At 40.6% G+C, this 9,752-nt stretch overlaps 1 pseudogene; it reads right to left on the bottom strand.

Moving 5' to 3' along the window:
* Positions 1 to 9,009: 9,009 nt before the first annotated feature.
* LOC118551448 (small nuclear ribonucleoprotein Sm D2 pseudogene) lies at positions 9,010 to 9,367 on the bottom strand (annotated as a pseudogene).
* Positions 9,368 to 9,752: the final 385 nt, after the last annotated feature.

A 9,752-nucleotide genomic window follows, 5' to 3' on the forward strand; every position in this document is an offset into this window, starting at 1 on the left:
TTTATGTCCATTAAAATCCTATCCCATTGCCAGGACATGTATTATATATGTATCTTCAGTGTGGTCTTTCTTGCCTACACTTAGAAATATTGTGTTATGTTGGTTTTCTCCACTGTCTCTTTCATCAGTGTGTTTGTTTTTATTTTATCTTATTATGTTATATTAATCACCATACATTACATCATTAGTTTTTGATGTAGTGTTCCATGATTCATTGTTTGCATATAACACCCACTGCTCCATTCAGTACATGCCCTATTTAATACCCATCACCAGGCTAACCCCATCCCCCCACCTCCCTCCCCTCTAGAACCTTCAGTTTGTTTCTCAGAGTCCATCGTCTCTGATGGTTAGTCTCCCCCTCCGATTTCCCCCCGTTCATTTTTCCCTTCCAGCTATCTTCTTCTTCTTCTTTTTTTTTTTTAAACATATAATGTATTATTTGTTTCAGAGGTACAGGTCTGTGATTCAACAGTCTTACACAATTCACAGCGCTCACCATAGCACATACCCTCCCCAGTGTCTATCACCCAGCCACCCCATCCCTCCAACTCCCCCACCACTCTAGCAACCCTCAGTTTGTTTCCTGAGATTAAGGATTCCTCATATCAGTGAGGTCATATGATACATGTCTTTCGATTGACTTATTTCGCTCAGCATAATACCCTCCAGTTTCGTCCACATCATTGCAAATGGCAAGATTTCATTCCTTTTGATGGCTGCATAATATTCCATTGTATATATATACCACCTCTTCTTTATCCATTCATCTGTCGATGGAAATCTTGGCTCTTTCCATAGTTTGGCTATTGTGGACATTGCTGCTATAAACATCGGGGTGCACGTCCCCCTTAGTATCCCTACATTTGTACCTTTGGGGTAAATACCCAGTAGGGCAATTGCTGGATCGTATGGTAGCTCTATTTTCAACTTTTTGAGGAACCTCCATACTGTTTTCCAGAGTGGCTGCACCAGCTTGCATTCCCACCAACAGTGTAGGAGGGTTCCCCTTTCTCCGCATCCCCACCAACATCTGTCGTTTCCTGACTTGTTAATTTTAGCCATTCTGACTGGTGTGAGGTGGTATCTCATTGAGGTTTTGATTTGGATTTCCCTGATGCTGAGCGATGTTGAGCACTTTTTCATGTGTCTGTTGGCCATTTGGATGTCTTCTTTGGAAAAATGTCTGTTCATGTCTTCTGCCCATTTCTTGATTGGATCATTTGTTCTTTGGGTGTTGGGTTTAAGAAGTTCTTTATAGATTTTGGATACTAGCCCTTTATCTGATATGTCATTTGCAAATATCTTCTCCCATTCTGTCGGTTGTCTCTTGGTTTTGTTGACTGTTTCCTTTGCTTTGCAAAAGCTTTTTATCTTGATGAAGTCCCAATAGTTCATTTTTGCCCTTGCTTCCCTTGCCTTTGGTGATGTTTCTAGGAAGAAGTTGCTGCAGCTGAGGTCAAAGAGGTTGCTGCCTGTGTTGTCCTTTAGGATTTTGATGGACTCCTGTCTCACATTTAGGTCTATCAACCATTTGGAGTCTATTTTTGTGTGTGGTGTAAGGAAATGGTCCAATTTCATTCTTCTGCATGTGGCTGTCCAATTTTCCCAACACCATTTGTTGAAGAGACTGTCTTTTTTCCATTGGACATTCTTTCCTGCTTTGTCAAAGATTAGTTGACCATAGGGTTGAGGGTCCATTTCTGGGCTCTCTATTCTGTTCCATTGATCTATGTGTCTGTTTTTGTGCCAGTACCATACTGTCTTGATGATGACAGCTTTGTAATAATGCTTGAAGTCCAGAATTGTGATGATGCCAGCTTTGCTTTTCTTTCTCAACATTCCTCTGGCTATTCGGGGTCTTTTCTGGTTCCATACAAATTTTAGGATTATTTGTTCCATTTCTTTGAATAAAGTGGGTGGTATTTTGATGGGGATTGCATTGAATGTGTAGATTGCTCTTGGTAGCATTGATATCTTCACAATATTTGTTCTTCCCATCCATGAGCATGGAACGTTTTTCCATTTCTTTGTGTCTTCCTCAATTTCTTTCATGAGTATTTTATAGTTTTCTGAGTACAGATCCTTTGCCTCTTTGGTTAGATTTATTCCTAGGTATCTTATGGTTTTGGGTGCAATTGTAAATGGGATCAACTCCTTAATTTCTCTTTCTTCTGTCTTGTTGTTGGTGTATAGAAATGCAACTTATTTCTGTGCATTGATTTTATATCCTGCCACTTTACTGAATTCCTGTATGAGTTCTAGCAGTTTTGGGGTGGAGTCTCTTGGGTTTTCCACATAAAGTATCATGTAATCTGCAAAGAGTGAGAGTTTGACTTCTTCTTTGCTGATTCGGATGCCTTTTATTTCTTTTTGTTGTCTGATTGCTGTGGCTAGGACTTCTAATACTATGTTGAATAGCAGTGGTGATAGTGGACATCCCTGCCATGTTCCTGACCTTAGGGGGGAAGCTGTCAGTTTTTCCCCATTGAAAATGATATTCGCTGTGGGTTTTTCATAGATGGCTTTTATGATATTGAGGTATGTACCCTGTATCCCTATACTCTGAAGAGTTTTGATCAAGAAAGGATGCTGTACTTTGTCAAATGCTTTTTCTGCATCTATTGAGAGGATCATATGGTTCTTGTTCTTTCTTTTATTAATGTATTGTATCACATTGATTGATTTGTGGATGTTGAACCAACCTTGCAGCCCAGGGATAAATCCCACTTGGTCGTGGTGAAGAATCCTTTTAATGTACTGTTGGATCCTATTGGCTAGTATTTGGTGAGAATTTTTGCATCCATGTTCATCAAGGATATTGGTCTGTAATTCCCCTTTTTGATGGGGTCTTTGTCTGGTTTTGGGATCAAGGTAATGGTGGCCTCATAAAACGAGTTTGGAAGTTTTCCTTCCATTTCTATTTTTTGGAACAGTTTCAGAAGAATAGGTATTAATTCTTCTTTAAATGTTTGGTAGAATTCCCCTGGGAAGCCATCTGGCCCTGGGCTTTTGTTTGTTGGGAGATTTTTGATGACTGCTTCAGTTTCCTTAGTGGTTATAGGTCTGTTCAGGTTTTCTATTTCTTCCTGGTTCAGTTTTGGTAGTTGATACATCTCTAGGAAAGCATCCATTTCTTCCAATTATCTAATTTGCTGGCCTATAGTTGCTCATAATATATTCTTATAATTGTTTGTATTTCTTTGGTGTTGGTTGTGATCTCTCCTCTTTCATTCATGATTTTATGTATTTGGGTCATTTCTCTTTTCTTTTTGATAAGTCTAGCCAGGGGTTTATCAATCTTGTTAATTCTTTCAAAGAAGCAGCTCCTAGTTTCGTTGATCTGTTCTACTGTTGTTTTGGTTTCTATTTCATTGATTTCTGCTCTGATCTTTATTATTTCTCTTCTCCTGCTAGGTTTAGGCTTGATTTGCTGTTCTTTCTCCAGCTCCTTTAGGTGTAGGGTTAGGTTGCGTATTTGAGACCTTTCTTGTTTCTTGAGAAAGGCTTGTATTGCTATATACTTTCCTCTTAGGACCGCCTTTGCTGCATCCCAAAGATTTTGAACAGTTGTGTTTTCATTTTCATTGGTTTCCATGAATTTTTTAAAATCTTCTTTAATTTCCTGGTTGACCCATTCATTCTTTAGTAGGATGCTCTTTAGCCTCCATGTATTTGAGTTCTTTCCAACTTTCGTCTTGTGATTGAGTTCTAGTTTCAAAGCACTGTGGTCTGAAAATAGGCAGGGAACCAACCAACCAGTCTTTTGGTACTGGTTGAGACCTGATTTGTGACCTAGGATGTGATCTCTTCTGGAGAATGTTCCATGGGCACCAGAGAAGAATGTGTATTCCGTTGCTTTGGGATGGAATGTTCTGAATATATCTGTGAAGTCCATTTGGTCCAGTGTGTCATTTAAAGTCTTTATTTCCTTGTTGATCTTTTGCTTAGATGATCTGTCCATTCCAGTGAGGGGGATGTTAAAGTCCCCCACTATTATTGTATTGTTGTCAATGTGTTTCTTTGCTTTTGTTATTAATTGGCTTATATAATTGGCTGCTCCCATGTTAGGGGCATAGATATTTACAATTGTTAGATCTTCTTGTTGGATAGACCCTTTAAGTAGGATATAGTGTCCTTCCTCATCTCTTATTACAGTCTTTGGTTTAAAATCGAATTTGTCTGATATAAGGATTGCCACCCCAGCTTTCTTTTGGTGTCCATTAGCATGGTAAATGGTTTTCCACCCCCTCACTTTCAATCTGGGGGTGTCTTTGGGTCTAAAATGAGTCTCTTGCAGACAGCATATCGATGGGTCTTTTTTTTTTTTATCCATTCTGATACCCTGTGTCTTTTGATTGGGGCATTTAGCCCATTTACATTCAGGGTAACTATTGAAAGATATGAATTTAGTGCCATTGTATTGCCTGTAAGGTGACTGTTACTGTATATTGTCTGTGTTCCTTTCTGGTCAGTGTTACTTCTAGGCTCTCTCTTTGCTTAGAGGACCCCTTTCAATATTTCTTGTAGGGCTGGTTTCGTGTTTGCAAATTCCTTTAGTTTTTGTTTGTCCTGGAAGCTTTTTATCTCTCCTTCTATTTTCAATGACAGCCTAGCTGGATATAGTATTCTTGGCTGCATATTTTTCTCCTTTAGTGCTCTGAATAGATCATGCCAGTCCTTCCTGGCCTGCCAGGTCTCTGTGGATAGGTCTGTTGCCAATCTAATGTTTCTACCATTGTAGGTTACAGATCTCTTATCCTGAGCTGATTTCATGATTTTCTCTTTGTCTCTGAGACTCGTTAAGTTTTACTATTAGCTGTCAGGGTGTTGACCTATTTTTATTGATTTTGAGGGGGGTTCTCTCTGCCTCCTGGATTTTGATGCCTGTTTCCTTCCCCTTATTAGGGAAGTTCTCTGCTATAATTTGCTCCAATATACCTTCTGCCCCCCTCTCTCTTTCTTCTTCTTCTGGGATCCCAATTATTCTAATATTGTTTCATCTTATGGTATCACTTATCTCTCGAATTCTGCCCTCGTGATCCATAGTTGTTTATCTCTCTTTTTCTCAGCTTCTTTATTTTCCATCATTTGGTCTTCTATATCACTAATTTTCTCTTCTGCCTACTTTATCCTAGCAGTTAGAGTCTCCATTTTTGAGTGCACCTCATTAATAGCCTTTTTTATTTCAGCTTGGTTAGATTTTAGTTCTTTCATTTCTCTGGAAGGGGTTTCTCTAATATCTTCCATGCTTTTTTCAAGCCCAGCTAGTATCTTTAATACTGTCATTCTGAACTCTAGTTCCGACATCTTACTAATGTCCGTATTGACTAGGTCCCTGGCAGTCGGTACTGCCTCTTGTTCTTTTTGTTGAGGTGATTTTTCCCATCTTGTCATTTTGTCCAGAGGAGAATAGATGAATGAGAGAACAAAATGGTAACAGGGTAAGAAGAACCCCAGAAAAATATACACTAAACAAATCAGAAGAGACCTGAAACCAGGTGAAAAGAAAGGGAAAGAAAGAAAAAAGGAAAAAAAAAAAAAAGAAAAAGGGAAAGATAAAAAACAAAGAAACAAAGAAAACAGAATATGATCAAATATGATCAGACTGGTGCATAGATCAGTGCCACACAGTAGATTTTGGGTGTATTTTGGTCTGTTAGAAGAAAGTGTCTCCCAAAATTTTAAAGAACAAAAAGCCTATATATGTACAAAAATAAGGGTAAATATGGTGAAGGTATGGAATATGATTGTAAAGATGAAAATTATAAAAGATTTTATAAGAGGAATTGATAAGATAAGAAGTTGGTTGAAAAAAGAAAGAAGAGGATTAAAAAAAAAAGGGAGAGAATGTGATCAGGCAGGAGAATAGAACAAAGCCATACACTAGAGATTTAGGGTATATTTTGGTCTGTTAGAAGAAACTGTATCCCAAAATTTTAAAGAGAGCTCTCTCTCTCTCTCTCTCTATATATATATGTATATACCAAAAATAAGGTTAACTACTATGAAGGGATAGAATATGACTCTAAAAATGAAAAATAAAAAAGATTTTTTAAAAAAGGAATTGATAAGATGTTGGTTGAAAAAGGGAAAAAGAAAAATTCAAAAAAAAAAAAAAAGAAAATTAAAAAAATTAACTTTGAAAGACTAAAGAATCATGGGAAAAAGCCATGAATTCTATGTGCAGTATTCCCCTAGCACTGGAGTTCTGCTGTTCTCATTGATTGGTAAACTTGGTCTTGGCTGGCTGTTCTCGCTGATCTTCTGAGGGAGGGGCCTGTTGCCGTGGTTTCCAAATGTCTTTGCCAGAGGTGGATTTGCCCCACCCTTGCCAGTCCGGGCTAAGTAATCTGCTCAGGTTTGCTCTCGGGAGCTTTTGTTCCCTGCAAGCTTTGCGTACAGCTTTGGAGGATGAGAGTGAAAATGGTGGCCTCCCAATCTCCGCCCGGGAGGAGCCTAGAACTCGGGGCCCCACTCCTCAGTGAGCCCCCAGAGAAAAGCAATCAATCACTCCTGTCTCCCCGGTCTCCCACCGCACTCCGTTCTCACCCGGCCTGTGACCGAGCTTTTCTATCTCTGGCACCTGACCCCGTGTGGAGTCTCCAAATCCAGCAGATCCCTGCGGTGCACGCCTGCGCTGCTCCTCCTGGGGCAGGAAGGGGAGTCTCCCCGGATCTGCCACTTGTTGGGTCCCTGCTGGAAGAGCAGTGGCCCGACTGTGCCGCGGATCCTGGTTTATGGCAACCCTGAGGTGAGAGCCCACTCCTTGGCTCCGTCTCTGCAGCTGGCTTCCCTGCTCCGATACCTGGGAGCTCTGCCCCACTCAGGCATCCCCGGTCTTTCTGTGACCCCAAGGATCCCGAGACCACACTGTCCCAGCGAGGATTCCACCCCCCGCTTAGCCACTGGAGTGACATCCCTCAACGGAGCCGACTTCTAAAAGTTCCAATTTTGTGCTCCACGGCTCTATCACTTGCAGGTAGTGGCTGATGGAGGACCCTCCCCCGCCGTCTATCTTCCGGAATATCACCTCGGATTCACTTCTCTGCATGTCCTACCTTCCAGAAAGTGGTCGCTTTTCTTTTCAGAGTTGCTGCTATCTCAGCAGTGCGTTTAAATCCAAAGTAGATTATATAGTCCTCAAATGTTGTCTTCTACTTCTTTAGGATCTCTTTCAGAGAATGTTTTCTGATCTCATTTCAAAAATTTCAGAGTCAATCTGTAGACTTTTATTATGAGTAGTCAGACCAGGATCCATTTCTACAATATTCCTTAATAATGGTCATCAGCTTCTATTTAGTATGTGCTTACTACATCACAAAGCATCTACTACATCATGATTGGCGAGTTCTTGTTACTAAACTACATATAAGTTATAAAGACTAAATACTTGTCTCTTAAGAACTTTGATCCACTAGTTCTAGTTCTACCTTATAGAGCAGATATTTCAAACTGAGGCTGCAAGGGAGATCCCTTTCAACATTGTATTTTGTTTGGCCCACATGGTGTTTTTAAAAATAATGACCCAACATTGAAGACACTGAGAGATTTTACATAAAAATCAGGTTTTCTGGCTTTTATTGAAAAAGAAAGATCTTGCAATATTGCACCCACATTCCTACAGGGCAACAATGATATGGACTTGAGTGGGGGCTGCTTCCTTTAGATGGGGCATAAGTTCTGCAGTTGTCCACAGCCCTCCACTCCCTATGGATTTCCACATCCTATGGCTGTCACTTGCCATTAATTATCACACATGCACTATTGTTTTTCAAATATCTGGCTAGTTTCATGCCCTTATGTTACCTTTCTGAATCCTGTAGATATATTTATGACCCCTATAATTAGGCAGCATAGAGTAAATATGCTCCTTCCTCTGCATGAAAGAGATGCCTTTTGCCCCCCTGCATTTCTTTAGTCCTCCTTTTGCAAGATATTAAGTTTCAATTCCTTTAACCAAACCTTGTAAGGTACAGCTTCGAATGCTAGTACTCCTCTGGAGACTCCTTTAATTTGTCCAGGCCTCCTTTAAGACATGGTACCCAGGGGGGCGCTTGGGTGGCTGTCGGTTAAGTGTCTGACTCTTGCTGTCAGCTCAGGTCATGATCTCAGGGTTGTGAGATTGAGCCCTGTGTTGGGCTCCACACTGAGCATGAGCCTGCTTGGGATTCTCTCTCTCCCTCTCCATCTGCCTTCCCCCCTTGCTTGTATGTTCTCTCTCTTTCTCTCTCTCTCTCATCAATCAGTCAATCAATCAAACAAACAAACAGAACACTGTACCAGAACTGAACACAGTGGTGAAAAGCTGGAGCCATGGACTTCCATTATTCTTTCTAATTCTCAAGTTAAAGGTGTCTTCACAATCTGGTGAACATTATAGGTTGAATTGGAAGGGTGGACATTTTCTGTTTTGTTTGCACAGTATCCTTCTTTCCTCTTGGAGATAGTATTCTTCTCTTCTCTTGGACCTCCTCCTTGCCATGCTCTACTCTGGGAGTTGCTAACTGCTTATGAGACTTTGACCACAGAGATTCATCCCAGAGAGAGCAACTGTTACAAGCCAGGACAAGATTTTTCCTGGGATTTTTCTAACCAGAGCTTGAAATTTTGGTTTCTGACATTATAAGGATATAAGTCTGAAGCTACAGGTGGCCAGCCTTCATGTTGGAAATGCTGGTCAGAAAGAAACCAGCACACAGAGAGAAGCAGAGAGAAGAATCACAAGAAGAAATACCAGGAAGCACCACTGAAGTCCCTGGTACCAAGCACCTCTAAGGCTGTCCTTTCCACATTTTGGTTTTTTAAGCCAGTGTATTCTTTTTCCTTCTTTCCCTCTCTCCATGTCTCCCTTCCTCCCTTTTCTCTCTCCTTCCATCTTTCTTCCTTCAAAACTTTATTTATTTGTGTATTTATAAAGAAAAAAAACACAGGAGTGTATTATTTCCATTGCTAAGGACAGGACTTTGCAGGATGGCAGACTAATTTCTGACAGCAGGGTGGAGGCCCCTACTTGCCATCAGTGAGTGGGTTCTGGAGGACCATGATGATTGAGTCTCTTCACAGGAGCATCTTGGAGATGTAGGGGTCCATGTTGACTGGCTTGGACTTCTTACCTTTGTTGTTCTTGGGGACCTTGGTCTGAATCACCTTCACATTCTCCAGCACTGTGTTGCAGTGCTCGTCAGTGGCTTTCACACAGCACAGGAGCTCCTTGTTATTGCCACAGTTCATGAGCCCTTAGGTAGGTGTTGTTCCTGACTGACTGTGTGAGCACGGAGAATGGATTTGTGTTAAACTCTTCCTCCTCCCACTTTTGCAGCTCCTCCAGGGTCATCTTGCTCTTGGGTTTCTTGGGTAGGCTCATGGTGATGGTAGCTGTGCTCTCAGACCACTTGTGTCTCCTCTGTGTTGTTTCTGCTTCTAAAGAGTCTTATGCTAATTTAAATTACCTTTCTCTAGCTGGCAACCAAGCTAGAACATCTTCTCTGGCATATTAGCTGACTCACAGGTGATACGACTGTATGAATGAACAAATGACTGCTTGGCTGAATGAAAAACTGGTTTCTTGCTAAGGTGGACCATGGATTTCCTGTGATTTCTAGTTCACAGCAATCTCTTTGGGACCACATATTTTGGGGAAATAATTATGTACTAAATTGACTTTAATTATATCTTATTAATCCTTATATTTAAAGAATAGTAAATTAATAATAAATAATGGCTCAGATTAATTGATTAGAATTTCAGAG

The sequence above is a fragment of the Halichoerus grypus genome, chromosome 7, assembly GCF_964656455.1.
Source record: "Halichoerus grypus chromosome 7, mHalGry1.hap1.1, whole genome shotgun sequence".
NCBI classification, from domain to species: Eukaryota; Metazoa; Chordata; class Mammalia; order Carnivora; family Phocidae; genus Halichoerus; species Halichoerus grypus.